Genomic DNA, 19543 nt, shown 5'->3' on the forward strand with positions numbered 1-19543 from the left:
TCCCTCTAGCTGGTGGGGCTGACGAGCCAGGGTTACGCACCTGCGTGCCACGAGCGGTACCGGACCTGAGAATATTTTTTGGCAGCCTACGCAGCACCCCTACATATATGCCTATTCCCTGCTGACGAGAGGTAACAACCTCGAAACACGGGTCCAGGGATGGCCAACGCGACAGTGATTTTTGCTCAAGACTCTGGCAGAGGCGCACCCGCTGATGCTTACTTCATGGACCACAATGCTTTGGGGCAACACGCTGGTAGGACAAGCAGTGTGCGACCAATTGGACTTACTTATCACAAGACCAATAATAACGTTTTCAAATTAGGCCACAAGATTGTAAATAGGCAAGCGTTTCTCAGTTACAGTTCCAATGTATCTTCTGTCTTGTTCAATTCACTTGTTTCTTCTTAGTCTCTGTTACTGTTACTACGTGATCCTCCACTCAATAGTGCTCCCTTTTTGCTATTTAGCGGCTCACGGCCAGTCTTTGGCCGGCTGAGCGCTTCGCAGCGCTTCCGTGCATTCAGCGCGGGTGAAATCGGGACACTCTCTCACGGCTCACGCATCCAGCGTGGGCACCCGTACGCGGCGTACACTTCGGCCAGAGAGAAGAGGAGCGTACCGCTGTGAGTCTCGGGTGCGAGGCGCACAGGTCTGTCTTGAACAGTGAAGTGCCCCCGGTCACTCTTCACATGCGGTGCGTTACCAGCAGGGAGGCGGGTAACGGGGAGGCCCGGCATACCAGGGTGGTAGCGCTCAGTCTACTCACGGTTGCAGAAGCGGAAGCGGCTGGTGCGAAAAGGGGAGATCAAACGTTGCGGGCCCCTAGCCCGCTGTGGATCTTCATGAAGGCTTCGCTTCCTTCGGGCTGTGGACGAGTCGGGCATGGACAGTGCGACTAGTTCAGTTCAGGGGTGCCGTTGGACCTTTGACGTCAGCGGGTGCGGGCACACAGGCAGGAGCGGCCCTCGACCCCCAGTACGACGGTACGGGAGTCTCCACAAAGGGGGCGGCGCGGCCTGCAAACACTCTGGGACAATGAAGCGGGGACAGCAGGGCACGGTCCGTGTGGGCTGCGGGTCCCGGCGTAGATCACGATCTCCAAAGAAATTCCGGCGGGAGGGGCGAGAGCGCTTCAGCGCGCTCCTAATGACAGGCGGGGGCAGAGGAGCAGGCAGCCTAGCCCGGGGGCAGAGAGCGACTCCGAACGGAGCGAGGCTCTCACGGGTGAAAAGGCAGGCAAGCTCCTGAGTGCCACAGCCCTTACAGGGGGCGATGAGGGGCGCAGTCCTGCTCCGGCGGGAGGCACACACGGCTCAAGGTTCAAAGACGAGCAAAGCAACCACGAACCCACTAGTCCTGGGGTTCAGGTCAGGGGGCAAGCTCAGACAAGCCCTTGGAGAATGTTTCTAGCACAAGTCAGCAAAGTCTTTTCAATAAGTCTCCTCCTCGCCTTCCTCAGCAAGGCAATCAGCAGGCCAGTCCTTCCAGCGTCTTCTTTTCCTTCTAGTTGAGCAGAGTTCTTTGTGGGAAACAGGATTCTGATTTACAAGGAGCCGGGCTCCTACTTTTATACAGCATTTTCTTTGTTCTTGCAGGCCAGGGGGGCCTCTGCATAACTTCATTCAGTCTCTGAGTACTTTGTTGGGTGTACTCTGGCTTCTGCTTTCAGTGTGAGGGGCAGGCACATCAGACGCTCCACAGGAGGTGGAGCCAGCATTGTGTGGACAGGGGCAGCCAGGAGTACCTTGTTGACAGTGATTCGCCCTTCCTGGGCCAGGTGCCGGCTGAGTCATCAGTCGCTCCCCAGGGGGCGGAGCCAGCATTGTGGTGGCAGAGCACAGCCCTATTCAGAGTCCAGGGGCACTCCCACCTCCCACTAAGGTGTAATCCTTGCATTCACCACCTGTCATCCCCCAGCCCTGTCACTCACATAACCCAGACAGTCAGATACACATCCAAGCAGAGGCGGGCTGAAATGGTTAGGCAAGCAAATGCTAACTTTCTAAAAGTAGCATTTGCAAACACAGGATATTAAAATAAACTTTACTAAAAAGAAGTATTTTATTATTCTGATTTCATGCATACTAAACTTTATTTTCTACCATGTTCCCTGAGCCTGCTGGGATTATAGACTGTAATAATTCCAGCAGCCCATCTGGCCTCAGAGAACATGTAGCCTTACAATAGTGAAAAACGAATTTGGCTGTAATTCACTATTAGGACATGCCACACACATCAGAGCATGTCCTACCTTTCACTTACAATGCACCCTGCCCTTGGGCCTACCATAGGGGTGACTAATATGAAGTTAAGGGAAGGTTTAGGGGCTGGCAAGTGGGTGCACCTGCCCAGCCAGCATGACAGTACCAGACTGCATGCAGGTTCTGCAGTGGCAGACCGTAGACACATTTTAAGAGGCTGCTTATGTGGGTGGCGCAACCAGCGCTGAAGGCCCACTAGCAGCATTGGCATTTACAAGCCCTGGCACACCTGGTGCACTTTACTGGGGACTGACAGTAAATCCAATGAACCAATCAGGAATATCAATCACAGTTACACTTTACATAGGGAGCACTTGCACTGCGGCACGGGTTGGCCATGGCGCAGTGCCCTGAGCAGCGGACACCAGCAAAAACATCTGAGGCACATCAGCAAAAAAGTGAAAGGGAAACTCACGCCAAGGTGCCAGGTCTAACATGTGTCATATTGACATTTCTATTTTTTGACACTTCTACAAGCTCCCCTGTGTTGTGAGGTGATGGACATGACGATCCCTATCGCTGCGCAACAGTTGGTTAAACTTATTCTGATTATTTGGTTACTAAATTTCACAGATATGATACTTCATGATGTGAGCATAAGAGACAACACTTCACCAGTGCATGTCTAATTGGCTATAATGGTATTGAAGAAAAAAAAAAAAAAGATATACCGGATTAAAAGTGTGTCACCTGCAGTTAGCCATGATACTGCTCCTTCCCTTATGAAACGGGCAGTCTTTGATTAAAATATTCCCTGATTGGATCCTAGGGAGGAAACTATAACTTTGTGGCTCTTGCTAAAGGTGACCTGAACTTTTCTGATGCTGCAGAATTTTCCATAGATATATTGTATTAGACATTAACAGGCAAACACATCATCTGAATACATTGGATTTTGCTGTATTGCACACGCATCTTAAAATTTGAAACGTCTGTTTTAAATAAAACTGCCACCATGCTCACATTTCAACACTGAGAAACAGCGATTATTGCCGCTAAGCTAGCAGCTGTTGTTTTTTGTAGGCCACGGATAGCCAGGAATGTTTACTCAGTCAGGACTTTCTCAGTTAAACACGGGTGTAGCTTTGCATTTCACAATGCTCTTTTAAAAAGGGTTACAGAAATGAGGTTCATTATTTTGCATTACAGAAAAATATTTCAATTAAGGGTTTTCCTCTCTTTAAGCATTTTTGCAAGCATATTCTTGGTTCTGTTGCTAAATAATAATTGTCCTTAAAAAAACAAAAGTGGCGCAACATTTTTTTCATGTTTTAAGTTAGGCTTCTGTACCGAGGCTAGTGAATGAATACGTCTAAATATGATAGGCAAGGGATGCAGCTTGCTTTTATATGTGGAATTATTAAAAATGATTGGTTTCATTAAAAAGGTTATTCATTATGACAACATTTTCATTTTTAAATAAGTGCTTTTAAATCGTTTTTTAACATTTATGAAGCTTAATACTCATGTTATGACCTCCTAACATTGAAATCTTGTTTAAGTTATGGTGTCACATAATGAGGACATTTGCATATGGGAATTTTACTCGGCGCAGGCGTACAAAAGTCATTTTTTCTAAGGATGTACATGGGATATATCTCATGTCCAATCTCTGCAGTTAGTAGAAAACATTCTGAAGATGTTTAATATGTAAAAATTGTTTAGGATATTCATTTTTAAGTGTCCCAAATAGCAAAGTCGAAATTAGGCACCAAAATAAACAACAAATTGTGTATTCAGAGCAGTTTTGATCTGCCTTAGGTTTCAGTCATTGCATACATTTCGGTATAATACAAATAGCTGACTTCTATATTATGACTCAAGTATATTACCCACTGCTCATAATAGTATATGCGACCTTTGATTAACAGATAAAGCTGCTCCATATTTATACAGTACTAATGCTTATATGCTGAGGCAATGAAATTTGTACATTTACTAAAGGGATGTCTAGCCCTTTCAAAATTACTCAGTAACTTTGTTTATGCCCAGTTCCTACACACTGGGATTGATAGTGTTGACAGATGTGAAACCTGTTTCAGATTTCCTCCTGTCAACTGGAGGAAGGAGGCTAGCTCCACCTAGCTCCCTTACAAATTAAGGCTAGGTAATATGTACGTTGCTCTCTCTTTTTCTCATGTTTTATTTTTTGATCTTTAAGGGGAATTAGTTGTGGGTGGTTTTGTTCTACAAGTTTTAGCTGATAACACCATGATTGTAGTCTTGCAAGTGCCTTGCTAGGTCTTTAACAGCCAGTCTGTGTAAATAAACTCACAGTCCTTATTAGAAGCTGCAGTTTTAGATCTTTCCTGCTGAAATCAGTGAAAATAATAAAGATCACCCAATTGAAGTGACTAGAGGTACTGCCTTTTGCCTTTGTATCCTATGCGAATGACAGTGCACTCTAGATTACAGTAGTCCCATGGCGACTGGCCACTCCCTCGAAGATTGCAGACCACCTGTTTGCAGTCACATTGATAAATGACAATGAATTGTGTTTGCATTCATTTGAAGAAAACTAACAATTGTGTCACATTTCCTACATCCCTAGGTTCTGCGGGATCTGAATCATACAACCCTGCAGAACGGTGATAAAAATGAGTTTTAAACTCCCATCAGTGACAGCTACAGATGAGGGGCGGACGTCTTGGACCTACAGTCCCAGCACCAAGAAAGTAGCAAAGCTGGACAGAGATCACCAGCGCTTCATCAATGGCATCTCCAAAGTATTGTGCTTGCTCCATCAGACGGCGTTTGACATCAGAGAAGAAGGAGGAGCTGCTTCTCTGTTTGTTACAGAACAAGTGCAAAAGAGTGAAAGAAAGAGAATCCCTGTTGTTGATGATTTGAAGCTTCAGTTTTCTAACTGTCATGTGCTAGTAACCTCTGACAGCGCGCGGTCCCTTGACCCCTTGGCCTAAACTTTGGCCACCCCTTTCCTTTCCTTTGTTCCAACAGAATGGCAGTGCACCGGAGGATCTGAAATTGGCACGCAGCACTATATTTGTGATACCCATGTTGAAAGGAAAATTAGAATGAAAGAGCAGCCTGAGCGTCCGCTGACACTGAATAATAAGGGGCAGCATTTACGAGCCCCTTGCGCCACGTTTACGCCGCTGTTGCGTCACGCAAGGCGGCGTAAACGTGGCGCATCCCTACGAGGAATTTACAACGTGATGCATCTATGGAGATGCGTCACGGTGTAAGGCCCTGCGCCACATGAAACCTGCATCAGGTTTCATGTAGGCGTTCCGGTGCAGGCGGGGCGTTCCGTCGTAGGAACGCCCCTGGAAAGTGACTCAGTGAAATCTACAAGATTTCACTGAGTCACTTTCTCAAAGCTGCTACGTCAATTCCTTACGCCTGCTTGAAGCAGGCGTAAGGAGTGACGGACCATGTAATGTATGGGTGGCTCCTGTGCATTGCAGGAGTTGCGTCGCGCAATGCGCCGCCCGTAAGCCAAAAGATGCGCCACGCATCTGCCCTTCCTTGCACCATGGTGCTCCGCATTGTAAATGCGGCGCATCTGTGGTGGCGCAAGGAGGGAATTGCATGACGCATCGCTTCTGGCGCATCCCTGCTGATTTGCAGAGATGCGCCAGAAGACGTAAATATGCCCCCAAGTGTTGGAGCCTTAGAGTGTTGCTGAATGCGACAGCCTGTTGCTCTTTCCTGATTAACAGTACCTGGGTCTGCACGATGTGATCTGCGCCCATGACCACCGAAGAGCATGGTATCTGTAGTGCCTGCCGCAGAGGAAAGATATTGGTGCACTGCCTAGAGACATTGAGACTTTTGAGTGAGCTGTGACTGTTTGCCAGGAGGGCACTCCAACAGATACTAAGAAGAACTATTTTCATGGAAAGGCCTGAATCGATAGGCCCAACGCGGAGGAAGAAATTTAATGGACAATAGAAGCCTACCAGAGAGGCTTCGAACGGACTCTGGGCATAGTTGCTTGCACAAGCGATTTCAGTACAATTTAAGCAGATGCTAGATAAATCTTAATGATCCGTTTGATACCATACAAGGTCTGACAAAGATGTAGTAATGGTAGTCTCTACTAGCTGTAGGGCCCATGGATTGGTTCTCATTTTTTGATTAGCAAAGGATGATCTGGTCTTGTCCCTATTTTCGCTGCATGTGTATAGGTTGAGAGGCCTAATTTTGGTAGTATATATATATATATTTACTACCCTCCAAGTTAAGTAATTATGTAATAAAGATGTCCTGGAAGTACAGTGCATCTGCATTAGAGTTAGGTTCTGAGAGATGACCGAGAAAAAGGTATCATGCATCTAAGTGCTTGCCTGAATGTAATGAAGGAAGCATGAAGGTGTTCTGGCTAGATATGAAAATGAAGTGTAAGGTTTCCAATGGTTCAACATCGCTGAGTACTGTGGTTCTTTCCATTGAGCAAAATGTTTCCCATGAGCACGTCAGTGTTTTTGTGAAATAACATGTGTATTCAGTTGAATCAGGCATATATATATTAAGAAAATTTCATTATTAGAATATGTATCCGAATATCTGTGTATAATCAAGCAGGACATATCATTTCATACATGTCATCCAATAGTATAAGTCAACTTAGGTCTTAGGCCTCAATTTGTATTTTTCTTATGAAAAATCTTTGGCTTTTATTGAATTGATTAATCAAATGAATAATGGTTTTGTGCAAGGTAGTGGTGATCTCACCTTCTGAAGGCATTCTCTTCACCTGTTGCCTTTGTATGCAATGTGGTCCAGCTTGTTGCTCTTATTGTGCTACCAAAATGACAGCTATGATCGTCCCATCTCATATCCCTTCTAAGTCTCAGATGCTCCAACAGGAGATCCGTGAGTTAATGGCTATTAATGAGGAAGTCTTCCATGATTAGTCCCTGATTAGTTAGCTACAACACGCTAAAAGGAGGGTTTGAGGAACTGAAATCTGAATTAGACCCTGATATTAAACTAAAAACACATAGTAGTAGTTAGAAATTAGCGTGATGCACCTACTTAGTTCATTGAGAATGTTTGAGCATTAATATACCCACTTCAACCTTGCTATAACGAGCTGAGCAGAACTGAGAGTGCTTTGTATCCCATGTATTAGCATACTATTTTAGGTTAACCTCTCCATTGTGAATATACTCGAATTATGTATACATTAAGAATCAGGCCTTGGCTGAAAAAACCCCATGTTTCCCCGTACCTCTTGCTCTTGCTAGGAAAACAGGTGACCTGTCACTGTGTAAAGGGAGAGTCTAAAAGGTCGGCCTGGGCTATGAATGGACCATTGATTCTAACTTGGGAAACTCAAGGTTACATCTGCCTTTTGTGTGGGATGAACACATTCTTGCAGACTCTCGTGCCTGAGAACGAAATGGGAGTCACCCTTCCTGAGCTGCCAAGTAATGAATAGCTAAGCTTTGAACTAATCATGTGTGCCATATATGGTTCCTTTCTGGAGCGAAGGGGCCAGAGGAGGTGTTTTCCTTTTACAGTGATAATATGTGTTGAACTGAAAGTATATAATGACTTGTTTGAATATGAACAGGCAGTCTTCTTGTCACACTGACTGGGTGTGGACGGGGAGGCTCCTCTGCGCAGAGTCCATTTAGAATAAATGATTGGAACTTCTTCACTGCCAACTGACTGATTATTTGGTAATTGCTATTGGGGCTATTGGAGGGTATGGCTCTATTAGACTTATTATTTTTCGGTACAACAGTTGTAGCTAGTGTGTTTCTGGGAGGGGGGGTCATAGGCATTTCGATGAGCTGTGAAGGTGGTCTAATAGATCTGGGAGGGTTGATGTCTTTGCCAATTCTGATGATCACCTGGATGTTGGAGGTGGGATATTCAGAGTTGGTGCAGGGTCGTACGTTTTCGCTATTTCCGTCATCTCACTAAGGGACATCTTGGGGCTAGTTCTTTTCTGCCTGTAAGGTTGGTTGATGAAAGGTATTGTGAGACAGTAGTTTGGCTGGGATTTGTATGGCAGTATGGGTTATCTGGTGATGGTTGAAAAGGGGAGGAGCGAGTGTAGGGCATATTCAGAATTGGCTTTAAGGTTCATAAGGATGTTGTTGATGTCTTGAGTTACAATGACAAGTTAATTTTCCAGCCAAGTTAGACATTCAATTATGACATTTGTGGGTAGGGTTCAGTGGGGAGAGTGTTGAGAGTCTTTCCATGTGAATTAGACATTTAGCTAATTCGATCATAGTCACAGGGTTCGGTGGATACAGAGTGGGGCTAGTAAGGGTCGAGTTGACATGTGCGTGTTGTTAATGACTTGAGGGTTGTGGGTCATTGGCAGTGCGAGTCACATTGCCATGCGTTTTCCCCAGCTTTTCCCCAGAGTGGACATGTACAGGATATAAGTGTAGAGCACACCCTTGTGCTTATCTAAATATAATTGGTGAAAGACCTTGCAGTTAGGCCAAAGTCATCTAGCAACTCTGAGAGTGTTCTTATTAATTGGAGATAATGTTTATTTAGCTGTTTTTTAAGGTAGGATAACAAAGCCTAAGTCTATTACCATGCATCAGCCTGTTTTCACTGACTTGCATTTTGCATTCAAAGACAAAAAGAGTTGCTCTATTTTCCATGAATGAGCTTTAATGTTTGTGTCACAAGCTGGTGTTCTCAGGTGTCCTGATATGTGGCTGTGTCGGGGGATGTCCAGGATGAGTCTTGCTGAGGCGTTCTGGATCCGCTGGAGTCTCTTCTGGAGTTTGGCAGTGGTTCCGGCGTAGAGGGGGTTGCCGTAGTCCAGTCGGCTGGTGACGAGGGCCTGGGTGACCGTCTTCCTAGTCTCGGTGGGGATCCACCGGAAGATCCTGCGTAGCATTCGCAGGGTGTTGAAGCATGACGAGGAGACGGTGTTGACTTGTCTGGTCATGGAAAGGGAGGAGTCCAGGATGAAGCCCAGGTTTCGTGCGTGGTCCGTTGGTTTGGGTGCGCTGCCCAGGGCAGGGGGCCACCAGGAGTCGTCCCAGGCGGAGGGCGAAGATCCCAGGATGAGGACTTCCGTCTTATCTGAGTTCAGTTTCAGGCGGCTGTTCATCATCCACTCGGCTACGTCTTTCATCCCTTCGGCGGTGGCGGGGTCGTTGGTGAGGGAGAGGATCAGCTGGGTGTCGTTGGCGTAAGAGATGATGTTGAGGTTGTGTTGGCGTGCGATGGCCGCAAGGGGGCTCATGTAGACATTGAAGAGGGTGGGGCTGAGCGATAAACCTTGAGGGACGCCGCAGATGACTTCGGTGGCCTCTGATTTGAACGGGGGGAGGCGGACTCTCTGTGTCCTTCCGGCGAGGAAGGAGGTGATCCATTCTAGTGCCTTCTCTTGGATTCCGACATTGCTGAGGCGCTGTACTAGGGTGCGGTGGCAGACAGTGTCGAATGCTGCGGAGAGGTCCAGGAGGATGAGGGCCGATGTTTCCCCGTTGTCGAGCAGGGCTCGGATGTCGTCAGTGGCTGCAATGAGGGCGGTTTCGGTGCTGTGGTTGGCCCGGAAGCCAGACTGCGAGAGGTCGAGGGATCCATTCGCCTCGAGGAAGGCGGCCAGCTGCTTGTTGACGGTCTTCTCGATGACTTTGGCTGGAAACGGGAGGAGCGAGATGGGGCGGTAGTTTTTGAGTTCGGTGGGATCCGCTGATGGTTTCTTCAGTAGAGCGCTGAGTTCGGCGTGCTTCCAGCTCTCCGGGAAGGTTGCGGTGGCGAAGGAGGTGTTGATGATGTCTCGTAGGTGGGGCGCGATGATGGAGTCGGCCTTGTTGAAAACGTGGTGAGGGCAGGGGTCGGTTGGAGATCCGGAGTGGATGGAGTTCATCGTCCGTAGGGTTTCTTCGGTGTTTATCGGCGTCTAGGCGTGGAGGGTGGTGGTGGGGGCGCCGGTGCGGTCGTGGGGAGCGTTGACTGTGTGCTGAAGCTGTTGTGTATATCTGCGATCTTGTTGTGGAAGTAGGAGGCGAGGGAGTTGCAGAGGTCTTGCGATGGGGTGATGTCGTTGTTTCCGGCGCTGGGGTTGGAGAGCTCTTTGACGATTTTGAAGAGTTCCTTGCTGTTGTGTGCGTTGTTGTCTAGTCGCTCCTTGAATGCGGTTTTCTTGGTGGTGTGGATCAGTTGGTGGTGTTTTCGGGTGGCGAGCTTGAGGGTGGTCATGTTGTCTGGTGTTGGGTCTCTGCGCCAGGCTCTCTCGAGGGGCAACTGTTAGCTCTAATCACATCGGACATACTATAGTATTGGTTATTATTCCTGTATATGATTATTGTATTTGTATTGGTTTTTATTCCTGTATATGATTATTGTATTTGCTCTTCCTATGTCATTATGCTGCATCGTCTAGCCCATTCTACGTTCACCCAGGTTTATAAATGATCTGTTATGTGTGCACTAGTTGATTCATTGCCTATTAGATTCCCCATTTGACTCATGTTTTGATCTGTTACCTTCCTTTCCCTCAAATTGTAAAGCGCTCTGATATCCTTCGGGATCAAGTTCACGCTATATAAAACTTTATAAATAAAAAGACTAATTTGTTTCCATTTACTGACTTTTGATTTTATGCAAACCAAAGTCAATGTTTTGTATCTGCATGGGTGTGATTGGTGCTGAATAAATGTGTGTTTATGGGACTGCACTGAAGTGGAGACATTGCAATGACCAGCCTTTGATTCTTGTTGAATCAATGTGACTGTAAGTTTTGCCATCTGGAGAGAAAGTGAGAGAACTGGGAAAACAGTAGGCTCCACCGGCCTTCCGTAGCTCTATCATTCATCCCTGGCAGGCCAAATCATTCAGCAGATCCCATGTAAGGGCTTGTTTGAAGCCCGGCTGCGGCCTTGCCATGCTGCTCATGGAGGGAGCGGAGCCCCAGGCTACACTTTCATGGTCGAAGTGGTGGAGTCAGCAATCTTTACAGCAGAAGGACTGACTGGCAGGTGTGACTTTGTGATAAAAAAGTTATAGATGGTCTGCCAGGTATCTTTATTCTGCTGAAGGAGTTGTGTCATTTATTCTCATTGAACGAGGGGTGTCCGTAGCGCTGAGGGCTGCTTAGTGCCTCTTGAGGTTCCAGTGAGTGAATGTGTGAGAGTTTCCAGTGAGTGAGTGATATTTTTAATTGGATTTAATTACTTACAATTATTACAATTGATAGCACCCCCAAGTACTGTAGTGTAGTTCCTATTATCCCAATAGGCTCTGCGCATTGGAATAATATCTTCAATAGTATAGACCTAGGACGGAGGTTAACTAGTGTAGTGTAGCTCCTATCATCCCAATAGGCTCTGCGCATTGGAATAATACCTACAATAGTAAAGGCCTAGACCAGACGTTAACTAGGTCTACTACCGTCGATATTAGACTTAAAGTTTTGGGTTTGCCAGCTTAGCTCAGAGTTCACTAGAAACTTTCTCGAATGTTCAGGAAAGAATTAACTTCCCTGATTAGACAAGAAGGGATTTCGTTTCTGACAACCATAGAACATGACAACTTTGCTCTCCCCTAATCAAGAGTAAATCTCGAGTGTCGTGTGAACAAAAGGCAATTTGTTTTACTCAGTCAGTACGTGCATTCTTAGTCTCATCAGATTGTAGAGAAAAGGAAGAGACGGGCGTGTTCAATAAAAAGGTGTTATTTATTGATCAGTCTCTTTTCTCATACAAGAGAAATGGATCGATATTATTGCAATACTTATAGTTAAGTAAAGTGCATACATTAAAAGCAGAAGTATAAAATAATACTGTAAAAACATTGATATGGTTTCTAAGCCATAAGATGTTTAAAATGATTAAAATATATTACATACACATATACATTTGACTAAACGTACTCAACTGGTGTTTCTAGATACGCCTACCCCGTGTACCTGACCTAAGTCTAATACGAGGGCGGGAATAGAAAGTTACAGTTTAAGTTAAGTTTGTTTTTGCCAAGTGAATAACTTAAGAATTCTCTGTGAGGGGTTATTCAGTTCTGTACCTGGAAGTTAGGATGAATGAGGAATGGTATCTCTTTCTCTGGTCTCGATATTCCAGGCTGCCTGCGAGGGCTACCCGGAAGCGCCGGTGCTGGATTTCTCGGCAGGAGAAAGCAGCTTCTCGTTCTCAGCGCGTCAGAAAGGCGGGGCTGCTGCCAGCGGGGTCTGCTCTGCTTCTGGGCTTCGGCAAGTATGGCTGCTCCGTCTCGTCACCACGCGTGTGTTTGCATAGGGCAAGATCGGTAATATTTATACCTTTAAGGTGCCGAGATTGACGTAAGGATGGACATAGATACGTCAATAAGGATGTCATACGACTTGCTCGTTAGCACATTCTTTTGCTGAAGTTCTCGGTGAAATCAAAACAATGGCCGCAGGGTTTTGCCCAGGTTGTCATAGGTTTGATTTGTTATGAGAACTCCGTATGCCTTATCAGGGGCTGGAGGAATATCGCTTGTCTAATTAGATCGCAAGCGTTATGACCTAATCAGATAACACGTTCCTGTGCCGTAGTGTGACTGCGTCAGATAACGGTATCTGCATCATGGGGGTTTTCTGCCTCATGGACTGACTGCTAGTTAACTTGTCGGTTTGTTTAACTAGAATAGGGCCAGGAATAGGGGGATCGATTCAGAACCTATAGGAATACATCACACCCACTCCACGCTAACTATGGACATATTTACTAATCTATGCATAGTATAACATAGTACAACATACTATAGAGTATAGTAAAATGTAAAAAATGTAAATTGATACTTTTATAGCGCACTACTCACCCGCAAGGGTCTCAAGGCGCTTGTACGAATACCGCTGTGAAACCCATCCTGGCTTTCCCTGTGAGGTGTCCACTCCTGGGCACCCCCAAGGTGGAGGCCAGGCATCCTTAGCGTTGTGGGGGCCGTTGTGGAGATTAAGCAAGCTATTGCCCAGAGTTGCAGAGTGGGACTCCATGATTGCAATAGGCACCGAGGCGAGAATTATCAGGTCCGTGGAATTTTTGAGCCCAAGACCCGCCGAGGCGGGGAATTGAACCCTGGTCCCGGGCTAGACCTCTGCATCAGGGTCTGCCGCTCTAACCATTGAGCCACACTTCTCCACTTAGTGTATACCTTACCACCCCAAAATACATAAATGCATTTTGAAATTTTCAAATATACGGAAAAATTGCAGTCATATGTATTGTATGCACTCAAGCTATGGAATAATGTTAAAATTATCACGCATTTGTATACATTATTGCTTATTTGGTATATGAGAAATTACACATGAAATGGCTCTTAATACAGAAAAAAAGTTCGAGACCATTCCATCACAGAATAAAATATTTATGAACATACCAGCGGGCAGCTAATGTCTATATGCTATCTAAAATTTAGAATTCTTAGTTCTTTAAGAATAGTTTCTTACTTTAAGCAGAAGATAGTGTCCCGAAAAATATGCAAAAATATTTTGGGGCTGCTGAAAAACTTGCTGTCCGTGAACTGGAGGGAAAATTGTTCATGTGACTTTATTTTTAAAGTTGAAGGCCGAATTCAGGGAACGCCGTGTGCGAGCTTGCTCAAAAGTCTCTATTTCTGCTCTGGAGAGAACATCATATCATTCAGGCTTTCGAAAAAGCTGTCAACAGCTTCCTGGGAGAGTTCCACTAACTCGGAAATAGGTGTAATCATGCATTCGTCCGCATGATTGTCTCCATTGACATTCTGATTCGCATTGCTGACAGAAGGTCGTACCTGATCGATGCTGCTTTCATCTTGAACTTCACTACCCATCAATCGTAGTGGTGAAGCTTCCACGAATGCCGTCATCAGGATTGGTAGCCTTTGAGGGCAGCACAAAGCGTGAACCTTGATCGGGCTCAACAATGTTTCTGCATCCATTGGCGCATCCGATTGTAGCGTCAGACAGGTGTCTAACACGCATTCTTCTCCGCATAGCAGACACCTTAATACAGGTAAAACACATCTTTGCCACATTGGTCGAAATGATAGAAACCAAGTCATGTTCAGGTCTCTAAGCCGGGAGAGTCCCAGGATTTTTGATATCCGGTCCCGGTATCCAATGGCTAGGATTGTTTCTTCCCTTGTCGCAAGAGTTTTGTCTGTGACATGGGTTGCCATAACGAAAAATAAGGACCAAGAATAGAATTCCTGCAATTAGTCCCAAGATCAGGGGAAGTCCGCCAAAAATCGAATGGACGAAATCTGGAAAAATACCCAGTATGGCTTTGAATGGTGTTAATGCCATCGAAAATACTGTCTTAAATACCTTTGAGACCCCATTGGTATCAGAAATATTTAAGATTTCATTCAGGATTTCTGCGAAATGTATGGGGGAATTAGTTGATAACAATGAATGTATCTCTGCAGTCGTCCTTGCGACTTGTAGATCATACGTTTCTTTTGATGACGTGAGCCTTGTAGGCGTCTGAAGAAGCACTGTTTTCATTCTGCTTAAAGTATCTATTCGAATAGAAGTAATTTTCAAATTGGGCCATGCCCTTGCCTCCCTGTCTGGAAAGGAGCTGGGGAACAATGAGCGTCCACAGCACTTGACCTTCGCAGTCGTAGTTACGAGATAAGGAGTCCCGGGCATAAGACTACAACATCTGCGATCTACAATTAGAATGTAACTCCCATTATAGAGTCTTTGAAAGAATGGTTCTATTTCTGTTGCAGGTGCGCCTTGCTGGTGACATGAAAGGTTGTATGAATTCCCTTCACAGGCTCCATGCAAACTAATTCCGTTACACAGAAGTGTGCCACTTAGTGACATCGCACAATTGTTGCCACTAAGAAACACTTTCTGTCCTTTATTACTGACACATGCATGTGAATAGGGCAGGTTCCATGTTGTTTTAATGTACCCCTTTCCCAATTTCTCGTACATGCCAGCCTGTATATATTTTTGGCAGTATTGAAACCTGAAGGTTGAGATTGGAATATTAATTATCCCATGTATTATCCATTCACTGACAGGTCGTTCTGACATTGTCACTGGTAATCTTTCTAGTTTTTCAATGCTCAAGATTGTATAATCAGCACCCCTTTGCGCCATACTGATTTGTCTATCAGTAAGGTTAAAGATTTGGAATAGTGACGTTGTGTTGATTAAACGCCAAGGCACATAGCCTGAACGCAGGTTTTGTAACGTCCAGCCAAGCTGTACAATAGAACGCAATTGGGACTGACCGTGTTGTAGCAACAGGAAGTCCTGCGATAATATGTCGATTGCTGAAGACACAATGCTGTCCAAAGAAAAAATTCTGGAGGACAGAGTCATTAACCCATTGTCCACTACAGAAAGTGATTTTTCCAAATTAATACGGTAAATTTCCCGTATTCTCTCTGCTGTCTCAATTTGAGTAACCTTCCAGGCCTCATTGTATGCTGCATATACAGAGGCTGCTATGAAACGTTTTTGACGCTGTTTGCGTGGTCCCATTATGAAATCACGCAAGTCAGCACCATCAGTAAGTAAAGTTAGGTGTTGCTTAATTTCTGCCAGTGTGGAAGTTTGTAGCCATTGAAGGCATAATTTGCCCACACTGTAGGTTGTTATTATCCCTGGGTGATGTCTTTGGGGATATCTAGGGTCTGGCCTGGTCATTTTGAACCCCTGTGTTTTGTTCAGGAATCTGTCTTGACAGTTATTAGTATCTGTGGGCCAGATCAACCACTGTTTCCAATCAGGATGTGTTCTGTTTTGGTTTAATATATGGTTTACGTCTATCTCTTCATCTGTAGAAGTGTTGCTAAACATTGTTGGCTTTGGAATAGACGGTTTATTTAAATCTTTGATTTTGGCTAGGCCAAGACAGGTGGTTTGTTGAACAGTGTCATTTAAAAATATCATTTGTTCTGGGATCATGCAGGCTCTAAACAAAGCTTCTATACCCTGTACTTGCCAATCTTTTGTACCCCAAACACTTTTCAATTCAACATTTTTGTCCCAATAATCAAAACCAAAAGTATTCATTTTTTAAAAATGAGTCCGAATATATCAATTTTGTGTTGGTTATCATGGTTTTTGTCCCTGTCTTGTTTGACAATTTAAAATAAAATGTTTCAGCATTACTTGTGTTAAACCCTGAAAAATATGAGTATTTGTCGTAAACGGTTCTTGAGCTTCCTTTTGGAGGTGTTGCACAATGTTCCCATTGATTATAAATTAAAACATTTCTAGGTTGTGCAGATTTATGTAGAAAATGATTACCATAGTGGTTATAACAGTACATACTATCATAATTTGTAGAACCCTGCAAATAATCATGTTTGGTAAATTTAGCAGACATCACTAAGTCAGACATCATATTATTAATGCTTTCAAAGTCCCAATCATCAGCAAATGAGTTTGGTTTTACAAAGTCACTCAAGGAGATCTTAATTTGGTGTGGATATTTCAGGATTTCGACCGGACCATAAATTTCATAGTCAGTGTTGTCCCATGCTACCCCACCCGGTATCGGATTGGCTGTGAAGTTGGCTGAAGAAAGTTCTCTTTTCTTGACGTGTGAAGATGTGTGTGGTTTGAGGACCAAGTTGATTTTCTGACTTGCTGTGTCCATTTTAGCATATTTTCCCTCAATGAAGCGTCCCAAAGTTAGTACCATGATGAGCCAAAGTATGAGGATAAATGCACCAAAACCCACCCAAAATTCAATCCATGGGGAAATCAGATATGTTTCTTTCAGTTGTTTCAAAGGTTCTTTAGCTTTATCTTTAAAGGTTTTTGATGATGGCTGTGTCTTTGATTCACTGAAGCCTTCAGAGGAATCATCGAAGTTTATGAAGTAGCCGGATGCAGTTCTGTCAATTGTTCCAATTGGTTCAGGATTTCTGTTTCTTGCATTTTCACTTGGTACTTCACTATAAATTGGTGTGTCTCTGCTAAATGTTTTTATTTGGGTTTTCAGAGGTCTGAGTTCTATTGCATTGTTGCATAGTCCTTGTTGTTCTTCTGTAGGCGTTTCGAATGTGATGAGCCTCTTCGATAGGACCTCTGTACTGGTAGCAAATCTTGGTGTTCTGCTACTTATTGGGAGTCCACTTGGCCTACTGTTTGTTATCGGCCACATGATTGTGGTTTTACCAGGTCGATGGATACAACTCGGTTCTCCTTTTTTCCAGCAAGTGGCGGTAGTACAACTGATCTTGTCCCGTTGACAGACAAGACAGGAACTGCTTTTCTGTAAGAAGGCCCAAATTCCTTCTTTACCGCGATCTTTTCCCTGACTAGATCCCCGACTTTTGGAATCCAGACAGGTCTTGCTGGGACAGGTGGTGGTTCTTCAGTGGTTGTTGGCTGTTGTTTCAACTTTATGTCGCTCAGGTCGTTTCTTGTTTTGTTTAAGTCCTGCAAAATAGCCAAACGGTCTTTGATATCAAAGCTTTTTTCTTTCACCACTGAAGTCTGACTGTCAAGGTCAGAGATTAACATCCTAGTTCCGAATAATAATTCGTACGGACTGAATCACTTCAGAGAATTTCTTGGCAAGTTATTTAGACTACGTTGGACACTTATTAGATGTTTGACCCACCCAGCTCCCGAACCTAATACCTTTGCCGTTATAGATTGCTTTATGTCACATTTTTTTCTTTCAACAATTCCGTTCCCCTCAGGGTGAAATGGACAAGAGTACCGCAAATTCACGCCCATGCCGACCATGGCCTCCTTATAAGCTCTAGAGCTAAAAGCAGGACCATTGTCCGAATGCAGCATGCCAATTGTGTATGTGCCGATAAAGACTCGCAAATCTTTTATAACAGTTCTGGCGTCAGCCGTTCGCTGGGGCCACATCCATATGAATCTCGTGCATGAATCCACTGCGACCAAGATATATTTATAGTTGCCATCCCTTTGTAAGGGACCGCAGTGGTCTAGATAAACACAGGCTAATGGTTTATCCGAGATTAGAAGGGGCGTCTGAGCTGGACGTCTCACCGTTGATACTTTCATTCTTTGACATATTTCACATTCTAAAACATAGTTCCTAGTTTGTCTTCTCATTTGTGGCCACCAGTATCTCTGTTTTAATAATGATACTGTTGCTGAGACGCCAGCATGTATAGACGCCAGCCCTTCATGTGCCGCAATTATTAGTCCTAACCTATGTTCCATGTTTGGAATTGCCCTATCCCCCACTCCAGGGATTCGAGCAAAAGGAACATTGTTTGCATCAGTTATGTATGAGTATTTTACTGGAAAGCCTTTCGGGAGTGTTTCTATCGAATCCTTTTCTGAAGCGCTGACAGCTTGTAGTATTTCGCTGTCTATTTTTGTTTTTGACCGGGTGATGGCAGCTATGGAAGCCGTTTGCACAGCTGCCTTCGCGGCCTCATCAGCCAATGAATTCCCTGCAACGTGAACGCCATCACGTTGATGACTCAGTGTATGTATCACGTGAGTCTTTGGTAGTTCTTTTTGTAAAAGAGCTATTTGTTCCCAGAGCAGTTTCTGCTTTATTGGTGCATCTGTGTCATCTTTGTAACCGTTTTGAATCCATGTCTGCAGATCCTTGTTATATGATTTGACGCAGTAATATGAATCTGACACTATAAGTGTCGGGAATTCGCGATCCGCATTACCTAGCGCCATTTTCAATGCTAATATTTCAGTCTGTTGTTCTGAATTAGTTTCTACTGAGTGTGTTTTTGTTAATAGAGGTTTTAGTTTACCTCCGCGCCACACTTCTTTTGTAATCCCACATGTGGGGTTGTATGCTTGTTCTCCCCAAACGGGGGGTTGAGCATGTCCGTCTGTATAAATTACACAGGCGTAATGTCGTAAAGGCAGAATGTCGATTGGCAGAGGGAATGTTTTTTCATATTCTAAATTTTCCATTTCTTCTATGTGCTTGGAGTACGGCACATTATTCTAGAAAATTGTCAGCCAGGCTATACTTGATAATTCATATCCTAAGAATAGGACTGTCAGATGGGCAATTCTGGATTTTTTAAAGTTGAATTTGTAACCCTCTGCTGCGAACCCAAGTATTATGGTGTTCACTCTCTTCAAGTGAGTCTCCAAGTCATCATCTGTTAAGTAAATGTCATCGACATAAGATAATGCTTCATCATCATATATTTGTAGTAATTCTGTTACTCTCGCTGAGAATACCCCCGGGCTGTTCTTGTACCCCTGGGCTAACCGACAGAATTGTTTTTGAGTGCCATTTATTGAGAACGCAGTTAAATATCTGCTCTCTGGTGCTATGTTTTGACAAAAGAATCCATTAGAGATGTCTAATGTTGTTTTGTATTTTTTGCGCACTATGTTATTCATTAGTGCAGCACTATGTGAG

The sequence above is a fragment of the Lissotriton helveticus genome, chromosome 5_1 (genome assembly GCF_964261635.1).
Source record: "Lissotriton helveticus chromosome 5_1, aLisHel1.1, whole genome shotgun sequence".
Lineage (NCBI taxonomy): Eukaryota > Metazoa > Chordata > Amphibia > Caudata > Salamandridae > Lissotriton > Lissotriton helveticus.